The sequence below is a fragment of the Salmo trutta genome, chromosome 6, assembly GCF_901001165.1.
Source record: "Salmo trutta chromosome 6, fSalTru1.1, whole genome shotgun sequence".
Lineage (NCBI taxonomy): Eukaryota > Metazoa > Chordata > Actinopteri > Salmoniformes > Salmonidae > Salmo > Salmo trutta.
In genome coordinates this window covers 29,793,083-29,805,791 of record NC_042962.1, presented here as the reverse complement: position 1 = coordinate 29,805,791, position 12,709 = coordinate 29,793,083, and positions in this window count along the sequence as shown.

Sequence of the window (12,709 nt, the reverse complement as noted above, 5' to 3'; positions counted from 1 at the left end):
TGTCTCGATATCGTGTTTTTTGGTTTATGTTACCTAAAGGTTAAGTTAAACGAACTCGAATTTGGATTAATTTAAAAGGAACAAATACATGTTACATTTTATGCCTTATTGTTGTATAATTTCCAACAGCTTTTCGTGACCCATAATCTGTTTTTCGCTGTAGGCTTGTATTTCTTGCAATTGTAGCCTATAGTTTATTCTTGTAACGAATTTGACTAATTCGGTGTGGATCCATAGCCTATATTCTCTTATTGCTGTGTTAAATGCGTGAATAAATTCTACATTTAGGTACATTTATAGGCCTATTAATACAAGATAATAAACTTGCATTTATTCACAACCTTCTTAGGGCAGTCTTTACCGCTATCTCTGACTGCGATATGCCCTCGTTATGCATTTATGCATTGTGCATATCATTTAGTTTTACGATGGATATGGTAACTCATCTCTCGTAGCCTATGGTAGGCCTACATGAGATGTATGCTTTGCCATTGCGTCAGTTTGGCAATAACGCCCCCTTTAAAACGTAGTGAGATGCGTAAAGGGCTGTGCTACATTGACATTTTTATTCTGCCTGAATGTGACATCATTCTGTTTATCATGTGTTGTTGGTGTTGTTGTGCACATTGTGTATCATTCAGCTGGTGGTCAATGCCTCAACGGTCGTTATACCCTTATATGATTTACTAAACATGTATTGGGTATTCGCACTTCTTGCACCAGTCTAATCCCCCAGAAAAAAAACATCGCGCCCTGACAGCAACCCTATAGGTCTACTATTCCCTGGACACTGGCGCGACGAAGGAAATCAGATATTTTACCCAAAGCAGTAGACCTACATTTTCAACGAATTCCTAGGGATTTACTCTTCAAAACACCTCTTGCGATAGTTGGCAAAGAACGATGGTAATGTCAGTTATGTCGTTTATGGGTATAGGCCTTCATGCGTATGCTAACCTGATAATTCTACGCCACTTTTTCCTATGATTGTAAGTATAGCCGCGTTAAAAATCAATTGAGTCTGATTAAAGAGGTTATTAACACGAGAAATAAAATGCAATCCGTAGGTTATTATGAACGTTCACATATAGTATCCTAACCAATTCAGTTCAAATTGGACCGAAATGCTGCTTATATAAATGTTTTAACCAATAACTCAGTTATGGTTATGTAAAATGTATGTTTTCGTTTATAAATGATGTGCACCTTCAGGGGAGGTGGAAATATTGATCATCCTTAAGGCCATGCACGCATACAACCTAAACCTGTCAAATGTTCTTCGAAACCAGTCGATATACAAACCTGCAGTGTGCCTGCTAAATGACTAATACATGTTATGCAAATGTTTAATGTAGACTAGCCTATACATGAATCGAGAAGTAACAGTTCGTTTATTTCAGTCCAAGACTGTTCAAGACTGTCTACTTTGGAAGATGCTGTGACATACAATTATGGCACATACAATTATGGCACACCCCTCTATATAAATCAAATTGTATTGGTCGCATACACATGCTTAGCAAATGTTATTACGGGTGTAGCAAAATGCTTGTGTTCCTAGCTCCAACAGTGCAGTAATACCTAACAACACACACACATCTAAAAGTAAAATAATGGAATTAAAGAATATAGACATATTTGGACGAGCAATGTCGGAGTTCGGGAGTTTAATAATGTAACACTAGTCACTTTAATAATGTTAACATACTATACACATACTATATATTCTATCCACATACTGTCCATAATGTTTATACATCCCAGCACATATACATATGTAAAGTGACCAGTGTTCCATTATTAAAGTGACCAGTGTTCCATGTCTATGTACATAGGGCAGCAGCCTCTAAGGTGCCTCTAAGGTGCAGGGATGAGTGACCGGGTGGTAGCCGGCTAGTGACAGTGACTAAATGCAGGGCATGGTACTCATCCCTGCACCATAAGCCCCCTTTGTTCGTTCGATAGATTTTTCGTAAGCCTTTTTGATTCCAAATGATCAATGATTCCAAATGATCCAAATGATCAATATCTTTGATTTGATCAAAATTCAGTGTTGATACATTTCATATGAGCTATATGCCTACCAATTGTGCGTACACGCGTACAAGCCTTTTTCCCACTGATACCTTTGAAATAGACATTGGTTAGCCTAGGCCGACGTGTGCGTATGCATATAGGCCTACTGCAAACCGTCCTCGAGTCCCTAACCCTATTTTCCTGTTTTTCTTTGGGCTTTTCTGAGACGTCATAAGAACTCACTGCCATGGATTGAGAACCCCCACTACAAAAGGTGACGCGCAGGGAAGGATTTGTGAATGGACACCGTGCACAGTCTGTGCCAGCTCACAGATCACAGGGCTCTGAGACCGTTGCAGATGTGCCTTATTCGCATCCCTCCCTCTCCCACCCCGGCCACCGCCCCTCCCGTCGAATGGGGTCGCTAAGATATCAGCTCTGTCTCCAGGGGTCGGCCCAAATCCGCCAGCTTCCTGCATGTGCCCTTTCAAAACGTGAAAGCACATCTCCCCCATTTGACGATTCTGTATAATTTCTGTGGTTTTGTCTCGGTGAAAGCTGCTTTTTTTTTTGTCATCCTGGGTCACTCAAGAACAGAACAGTCATATCACAGTCAATGTACAGATCAAATCCACACATCGTCAAACCTAGCCCAAAACGTTCCCTGTCTTTATTGTTCCCTATTCTTAAAGGCCCAGCGGAGTCAAAAACGTGATTTCCCTGTGTTTTATATTTCCACACGATGAGGTTGGAATAATACTGTGAAATTGTGAAAATGATGTTAATAGTGTTAGAGCTGTTAGTGTTAGAGCTGTTTGAAAAGACTGCCTGAAATGTCAGCCTGTTTTGGTTGGATGGAGTTTTGGCCTGCCTCTCTACCCAACACCAATAACAGCTAGTTTTCAGTTTTCCTCTCCCCACTCAGACCACTCACAGACAGTCCTAGCAACATTCTTGCTTGAGAAATTGCTTTTTGCTATAAGAAGCTATTTTTGTATTTTTTTTTTAACTATTTTAATTGAAAACAATCACAGGTACTTTATTGTTACCCATAAAGGATTTGATATCGAGATAAAAACGTATGCATTGGACCTTTAACTTAAAGTTCATCACCCGAGGTTGAAGCTCCCCCAAAAATCTAGTTTCGATTCTCCACCCTATGTAATTACGATTTAAGGGTGTCCAATCCCCATCCTTTGTTTTAGGATAAATGTTTCTTCAAGCTAATCTGACCGCGTCACCGTCGAGGCCTTGCCTAGCGAATGGCCACTTGAAAGTTTTGAGTGGAGATAATTTATAGGTTTAATAACTCTTAATCCACTTGATCGCCCTGGCGTAGATAAGTCTCCTTTGAGTTGGGATTGCTCTTTAGGGATCCCTTCGGATTTCGCCATAGAGGTCCTAATCGAGTTTACCGCAGCCCTGACGAACCACTGCTGCATCCCCCGAACGCAATCAAAGTCTTGATCAGATTAAGCTAATTGAACGCCAATCCGTTGTTTAATTGCAACTATCTACATATTTTATTTGTGTTGCTTGAGTTTAAGATGCAGAAGAATTGGGAGAAAAACTATTTAGAACTTTGGTTAAGTCAGTGTCGTCCATTTAAATGTTTGTCTGCAGCTACATTTCTAGAAGTTTAGACCCACTATTAAACTCTCTTATCTAATCACAAGAAAAACAAAGAGCATGGTGGTGATTTGGCCTATAGTGTATAGGTAGGCCTAAAACCAATTCCCAAAATTTCTGACCATCAAATACTGTTCTATAGGCTACGTCCTAATTACAATTGATAAAACGGAGATCAAACGCATTTTTCTTTAATTGATGATGAATGTTTTCTGCTGTCAATCATTAGGCCTAGTCAACGAAAATACCACATGCTTACATTTCTGATTGTTTGCAAAAGCATCCAGCTATGATTTCTGGTCTAATTTGATATTCTTCTAATGTGGTCAGATATCTTGTGAATATTTGTGAAAATATATAATAAAAAATGTGTTCCAGAAGTTTAGAAGGCTGAGCTGTCTTTGTCATCCGGATTTCTATTTATGTCAACTGAACCAAGAACTTTTGATAAATAGTCTAGTTCTAAAATAAACGGAGCTTATTTCAGTATGAACAATGTTGTATTCAATCAATGTTACATAACACAAATATGCCTACAATGTACAAATATAGGATAACGTTTACTAATCAAAGTTTTAATGTTGACACAATGTCAGTGTCAAATGCTGGCACAATGTCAGTGTCAAATGCAGGTAACATCAATTTTGACACTTTACATGCAATTAGCATATTGTGTTTTTTTGTTGTCCTGATTCAGAATATAGTTTTTTATTTTTATTGAAGTGCAGTTTGGTAATCCAGTCTATGTAAAACTTCTCAGTTAATTGTTTGAATTCCACATATAAGGCATAGTCTTTAAGGAAAAACCTTGTATGGGCTATAAAAGTTATGTCGAAAAAAAGTGTCCTAGAAGTCTACAGTGTAGCCTATTTGCATGTCAAAGACCTTACAAAAAAAAGACTGGGTAAAAGACTGGTTTTGTCCAGAAGAGAATATATATATATTTTTGTGTTCGTTACACATTTCCCTTGTAGAGGCCAGGCCTAAGCCTGCTTTAAAACTCGACGAAAAGTTATAGGATTCGCTCGAGTTATTTAGGTTAAATGTGTCAAAATGTGTCAAAATTGCTATACTTTTTTCACTTAAAAAATAATAAATTAATTAATTTTGGACTTAATATTGTAGGCCCATTTCGCCACCGGTCTAATGTTGGAGCCTTGCCGTGTTGACGTTTTTTATTCACCAATGGTAACGTATAGGCTATACATCGGCCAACTTATCCTGTTGATGAACACCAAAGCGCGCATGCACATGTACGTTTATACAGCCGGTCAGCCAGACGTTTCACGTGTCACGACGTCTTACTTGTGACAGTAAAGAAGGAACGCCACGTGTAGGCTATTTCCGTGAGGTTAATGGGTATAGATTCTCAGTCATACAGAACAAATACCCTGCAGGGGGAGGGGGCACTTTCAGGCAATTGACACCGAAAATCTGCTCATTAATAAAACCTCGTCAGGCCAAACAATATACCCATTTAATGTAAACATGCTGAAAGGTCAACCGCACAAAAGCCCAGTAACAATAAAGTAGAGGTATGGTACCTGATCCAACTTCTGTAACGTATATGGCAGGCCCCCCCCCACCCAAGCGTATATGGGCATTGAATATTTGCCTGTTTTACTACAGTATCCCCGACGCCTCGCGCGTTTTAGATGATCGAAATGCCCCCTGCACCTGTCTGAAGAGGTCTGTAATCAATTACCAGCGACCTCGACAGGTGGGAAGCACTTGTTACTCAAAACCCAACCACTTTCACAAGACTGTAAACTCAATGAAGCCAATTGTTAACTACAACTTTTCACGTTTCTAAAAGGGTGTAAACGGTTGTAAAATCAACTTTGTGAAATTATTATGCGTTAAGGGTGTCGAAGGTTATCGATCATGTTTATTCATAAAAGTTATTAGCGAGTAGCCTATCGATCGAATATGTTTTGCACCTGACCTGGCCATTGGATAATCAATTCGAATGTATTTTTTTTAATTTAAAAAATATATATTTCCACTAGATATAGGCCTATATTTTTGCTTTAATCTCAGATAGGCTATAGGCCTATACACTTTTTTAGGCCTAAACTCAAAATCATGAATTAGCCTAAATTATGTGTAAAGGTTAATGTTAAAGCACTGTGGAATCATAAAGTAAAAATAGCATAAATTGCCAATTTTACACTAACCTTACATCTGTTTTGGCCAAGGACCCTGTAAATCGAATGTTTCGTCGAGTTACAAATGTGAGTGGCTAGTTGCAATATGCTTTTAGGTCCAGCTTACTTTTAACTTAAGAAAGAGGTCAATCGTTATGAGAAGTTATTCGACCCCTCTCCTTGTGTGGCATCGTGCCCCTGCACTGTCCCCAGTTTTAATTTGCAAAAATAGTGCAGCAGGATGTCATGAAAGCATGCATGTGTCGATGAAGCACCTTTCACCCCCCCTACGGTGAAATATGGTGATGGTGACTTTTAAATCGTCAGGCGGTATTAGTAAACGACCTTAATTCAATAACGTTTCAATAATGTTTCATTAGGCTATACACGGGTGTCAGAAGTGGAAGCATTATTGTCTGATGTAGGGCCTATAACTCTTGAGTAACTTTAAATATGTTTTTCGTGATAATAATATAGGCCTCCGTTAAATCCGTTAGATTTTGCACTGAGTAGCCTACACTTTAATTCTTACATTTTTACATTTTGTACATATTTCTTTAAAGCCAGTCACGCTTTAAATGAACTATAACTCAAAAAGACTTTCCAGGGCATAACGTCTTAAGAGCATAACATAACTGTTTTACAAATCATACACGTTGACCTTAATTGTTTATAAGATATGCAAGAAAAGGCAGAAACATTATTGAACGTTAGTTGCCTATATGGTGCCTTTGGGGTAAAAAAATAAACAATTTTGAATAAAGGTTTTGTTACTAACACAATCGATGCTGAAGTGATTCTGAACTTGTTTCTACATTTTTTTATTTTTACTTATAGGGTGAGAACTCAAGTGAGTAAGATTTCTCATCCATTACACACATGCCAAAATAAAGTTGAAAAGTATTCGTATTAGGTCAAATTCGTCTGATCATTTAATGTATACATGCATTCATTTAATCTCTATCGTGGTCATATGAGCCACCGAACACCCACCTTCACATCCATGACACTTATATCTCTGTCTCAACAGGTGTTTCTCATGCTGTTCGGGGCAATGCACCTGCACTTTTTTCGTCTGGCGCTCTATTCTTGCATCCTGTACCTCGAATATGTTAATATGTAATTAGTATTGAACGAATTGAAATGTAATAATTCTAATATAGGGTATAGGATGAATTTTGGTTTATTGCGTATTTTGCTAACTTTCTGCGCTAGTGCATGCTTGCCGGGCGTTTGTTCGTTATATTGATGACCAATAACATTTCACTGCATTATGAATTTAGACAGATTTTCTTGTCTTTTTGTCTTGTGGTAAATTTCTTCTCCTTATTTCTTCTTCTTTCGATTGTGGAAGCCCAATCACATGATAACTGCGTTTTTGTGTATGATAGTTACACTCATTTTGGGGATTATATTTAGGGTAAAGTGGGGTAACTAGGGCTTCCTGAGAAATATTTGCAATTGGTTACACAAAAAAAGCAGTTTGGTAAAAATGAGGTATGTGAATGATGGTCATGCTTAGCGAAATAAACCGATTGTATGTAAGTGGCTACAGTTTACACTTTTTAACTTATTTAATGAAATTTTGTTTTTACAAAAGGGTTGTTTTTCCCAAGTACCGGCCTAACTGGACATGATGTGGAAAATGTTCATTTAGGTATCATTGACTTGCATTGGATTGCCTGAGGAGGGGGGAGGGGCAGTTGTCCCCTACACACTCACCTTAAATGTTACTGCTTTATTAAAAACAGATACAAAAAAAAAATCTCTAAACAAGTGGATTATTTATCTTTAGGCTCCCCTAATGATTTATATTTGAGATTCTTCAAAGTTGCCACCCTTTGCCTTGATGACAGATTTGCACACTCTTGGTATTCTCAACCAGCTTCACCTGGAATGCTTTTCCAACAATCTTGAAGGAGTTCCCACATGTTCTGAGCACTTATTGGCTGCTTTTCCTTCCACTCTGTGGTCCAACTCATCCCAAACCATCTCAATTGGATTGAGGTTGGGTGATTGTGGAGGCCAGGTCATCTGATGCAGCACTCCATCACTCTCCTTCTTGGTCAAATAGCCCTTACACAGTCTGTAGGTGTGTTGGGTCATTTTCCTGTTGAAAAACAAATGATAGTCCTACTAAGTGAAAACCAGATGTGATGGCGTATTGCTGCAAAATGCTGTGGTAGCCATGCGGGTTAAGTGTGCCTTGAATTCTAAATAAATCATCCACAGTGTCACCAGCAAAGCATCCCCACACCATCACACCTCCTCCATGCTTCACGGTGGAAACCACACATGCAGAGATCAGCCGTTCACCTACTCTGCGTCTCACAAAGACATGGCGGTTGGAACCAAAAATCTCACATTTTGACTCATCAGATGAAAGGACAGATTTCCACCGGTCTAATGTCCATTGCTCGTGTTTCTTGGCCCAAGCAAGTCTTTTCTTCTTAATGGTGTCCTTTAAAAGTTTCTTTGCAGCAATTCGACCATGGCCTGATTAACGCAGTCTCTGAACAGTTGATGTTGAGATGTGTCTGTTACTTGAACTCTGTGAAGCATTTATTTGGACTGCAATCTGAGGTGCTGTTAACTCTAATGAACTTATCCTCTGCAGCAGAGGTAACTAATTGAAATGCATTCCAGGTGACTACCTCATGGAGCTGGTTGAGAGAATGCCAAGAGTGTGCAAAGCTGTCATCAAGGCAAAGTGTACCTAATTTGAAAAATCTCAAATATAAAATATATTTTGGTTACTACATGATTCCAAATGTGTTATTTCATAGTTTTGATGTCTTCACTATTATTCTACAATATAGAAAATAGTAAAAATAAAGAAAAACCCTGGAATGAGTAGGTGTGTCCAAACTTTTGACTGGTACTGTATATATATATACAATTTTTCTAGATCTAACTTAATTTGATTATTTATATAACTTTTTCTAAATTATGAAATATTAGATCAATTTACCTCAGAATCCTTTTGTTAGTGACAAAAAAACATTGTTTATGAGACTACTAACATTTGTTGCACATGTTTTTGGTGACATAAAGTGGTTTTCGTGAGCATTACAGGGGGGACAGTTACCCCAGGGGAGTAGTTACCCTACATAAATGTCATTGTCTGAACTTATTTATTTAAAACCCTGTAACAAAAAGGTGCACCTTGATGGATTCTATTTACCAATGCAACGCCATGTCTCAACTTTATTAGGTTGTAATATGCTGGGCCGGTTTACCATACGCTAATCCACACTGTAATATGTGATGTGTGTGTGCTTTGTGTTTAATTTGCACTCTAAAGGATTTGTTGGGATGAGATGCATAATGTGGCATCACCTGAGGTTTATCGTGTCAACTCAATTTTGTCCTGTGGAGGGAAGAGAAAAGCGTCAGAAGCAGCATACAGCACTGCACACAGAACATGGGATAAAGGCAGAGAAGGCAAAGCCCTTAATCTCCATGTATGCTTGTTTTCTTTCCTATTCCAATTGTAAGGGATATGTTGAGTTGAAATGGTTGATATTTACATTTATATTCTATGCTATTCACTTGAGGTATATTTTCCTGTATATTCTTACTCACAGCACATGCTTGAGGTATCCATTTCATTATAAAGTAGTTATATATTCATCATACTTTGAATACTTGGATATCAATTGTCTGCTTTTACCATGGTGTTTACATTTTTTTGTTCTATCAGCTCTGCTGTTGGGATATTCCAATCAGACATTTATAGACGCAGTATTCTGAATTGGCCTCTGCACTGTTCAATTCAAGGTCCAGGGGGCATTGACCATCACAAGCCAACTGCAATACTGTTACAGGACTTACTAAATGAATGAATAGTCAAATATCAATCAAATGTATTTTATAAAGCCCTTTTTACACCAGCAGTTGTCATAAAGTACATACAGTTTTTGCACTTTTCTTAGATAACTCCCTATTTCTCTTAAAATATTTTAAATTGAAGAAAACTTTTGGTCTCCACACCTTGCTATTGGATTTTCAACATTGCAGAACCAATTTTATTTGAGTAAATTTCTGTTTACAATTTTAATTTAGAAAATAAAAAGAAATGGCATGGACAAAATTATTGGCAGCCCAGAGCTAGTACTTGGTTATACAGCTTTTGGCCAAGATGACTGCAGACAAATGCTTCTTTTAACCATCAATGAGCTTGATGCAGCTCTCTACCGGCAATGTGGCCCATAAATGAAGCATTCAAAGAAAAAACACCCTCCCTACAATCAAACATAAGTGAGGTTCGATAATGCTGTGTTGCTTTGCTACCTCTGGTACTGGGGGCCTTGAAAGTGTGCAAGACATCGTGAAATTAGCGGATTATCAAGGTGTTTTGGTGTCCAAAAACTGTGTCTGATAAAGGTTGTGGGTCTTCCAGAAGGACAACAACCCCAAACACACATCAAAGCACTCTGAAATGGTTCAAGCTGCTGGACTGTTCTGTGGCCAACAAAGAGTCCATATCTGAATCACATCCATAACCTATGGCGAGATATGAAAACAGCAGTTGGTGGGTCTTCCAGAAGGACAACAACCCCAAACACACCCCTCAAAAATGAAAGAGCAGGTTGCTGCTGAAGAGTGGGGCAAATTTCCAGTAGAAAAGTGCAAGGGTGCCAATATATTTGGCCGCAACCGTATCACATTGACAAGGATATGTGGAGAATAGGAGAGGGTACAACATTAACGACTACAATTTGAGTGGGATCTGCCGTAGGTCATTTGACCTAAAATGGAGTCCATTTGCAGCCATTTCAGTCAGCTCCTCTTTGGCATCCGCTGTAATTCATTATTCCATGCTGGCATGGAGAGTGAAGGAGAGAGGTACTGAGAGAGAGAGAGAGGTACTGAGAGAGAGAGAGAGGTACTGAGAGAGAGAGAGAGAGAGGTACTGAGAGAGAGAGAGAGAGAGAGGTACTGAGAGAGAGAGAGAGAGAGAGAGAGAGAGAGAGAGAGGCTGGACAGAAGTGACTATGCTTTGGGTTGTGTCCCAAATGGCATCTTATTCCCTTAATAGTGCACTACTTTTGACCAGAGCCCTATGGGTCCTGGTCAAAGTAGCACACTGTATAGAGAATAGGGTGCCATTTGGGAAATACAATACATTACCAAAAGTATTTGGACACCTGCTCGAACATCTCATTCCAAATTCATGGGCATTAAGATGGAGTTGGTCCCCCCTTTGCTGCTATAACAGCCTCCACTCTTCTGGGAAGGCTTTCCACTAGATGTTGGAACATTGCTCCGGGGATTTTATTCCATTCAGCCACAAGAGCATTAGTGAGGTCAGACACTGATGTTGGACGATAGGCCTGGCTCACAGTCAGCGTTCTAATTCATCCCAAAGGTGTTCAATGGGGTGAGGGTCTGGGCTCTGTGCAGGTCAGTCAAGTTCTTCCACATCAATCTCGACAAACCATTTCTGTATGGTCCTTGCTTTGTGCATGTGGGCATTGTCATGCTGAAACAGGAAAGAGCCTTACACAAACTGTTGCCACAAAGTTGGAAGCACAGAATCATATAGAATGTCATTGTATGCTGTAGCGTTAAGATTTCCCTTCACTGGAACTAAGGGGCCTAGACCGGACCATGAAAAACAGCCCCAGACCATTATTCCTCCTCCACCAAACTTTACAGTTAGCACTATGCATTGGGGCAGGTACCTTCATCCTGGCATCAGCCAAATCCAGATTAGTCTGACGGACTGCCAGATGGCGAAGCGTGATTCATCACTCCAGAGAATACGTTTCCACTGCTCCAGAGTCCAATGGTGGCGAGCTTTACGCCGACGCTTGGCATTGTGCATGGTGATCTTAGGCTTGTGTGCAGCTGCTCGGCCATGGAAACCCATTTAATAAAGCTCCCGACGAACAGTTCTTGTTCTGATGTTGCTTTCAGAGGCAGTTTGGAACTCGGTAGTAAGTGTTGCAATCGAGGATGAACTGACTTGTTGGAAAGGTGGCATCCTATGATGATGCCACATTGAAAGAAAGTCACTTAGCTCTTTGGTAAGGGCATTCTACTGCCAATGTTTGTCTATGGAGATTGCATGGCTGTATTCTCAATTTATACTCCTGTCAGCAACGGGTGTGGCTGAAAAATCTGAATTTGAAAGAGTATCCACATACTTTTGTATATATAGTGTAGATCTTGTGTAATGTAGACTCAGTAGACCTGAACGGCCCACCATGCTGTTTTATTAAAAGACAGAGACGAGGACATTTGCTGTTCTTCAAATTCTTACATTTGACCTTTTTGAGATGTGTGTGACTCACTGACTGTCCCAAAATGGAATCCTTTTCCTTATATCTCTAAGGGGCTTTGGTCAAAAGTAGTGCATTAAATAGAAAAAGGTTGCTGTTTGGGAGGCAGGCACTGTTTGGTTGTTCCCTTGAATGCATTTGTATTCCTCTTGAATTGTGACTGTTAATTGTAAAAACTGGAGTTCCCTGGAGCCATTAGTGGTGTTTTCTGTCAAGCTGTGCTTTTTAGTATGACTTTGTATGCTACTGCAAGTGCACTCACTGACTGAAAATGGGCTGCTGGCAGTTCACACAAACACACACACACACACACACACACACACACACACACACACACACACACACACACACACACACACACACACACACTTTATACGTATAGGAGTAACACCAGTTAGAGACACTGAAATGTCAGGAGACTGTCTATCTTTTCATTCATCCATCCAAATCAGGTTCCAATTCAATTCCCAAATACTTGTCAACCAATCAATCTGTCTTTCAGATGGTAACATACAGTGAGGGAGAAAAAGTATTTGATCCCCTGCTGATTTTGTACGTTTGCCCACTGACAAAGAAATGATCAGTCTATAATTTTAATGGTAGGTTTATTTGAACAGTGAGAATAACAAC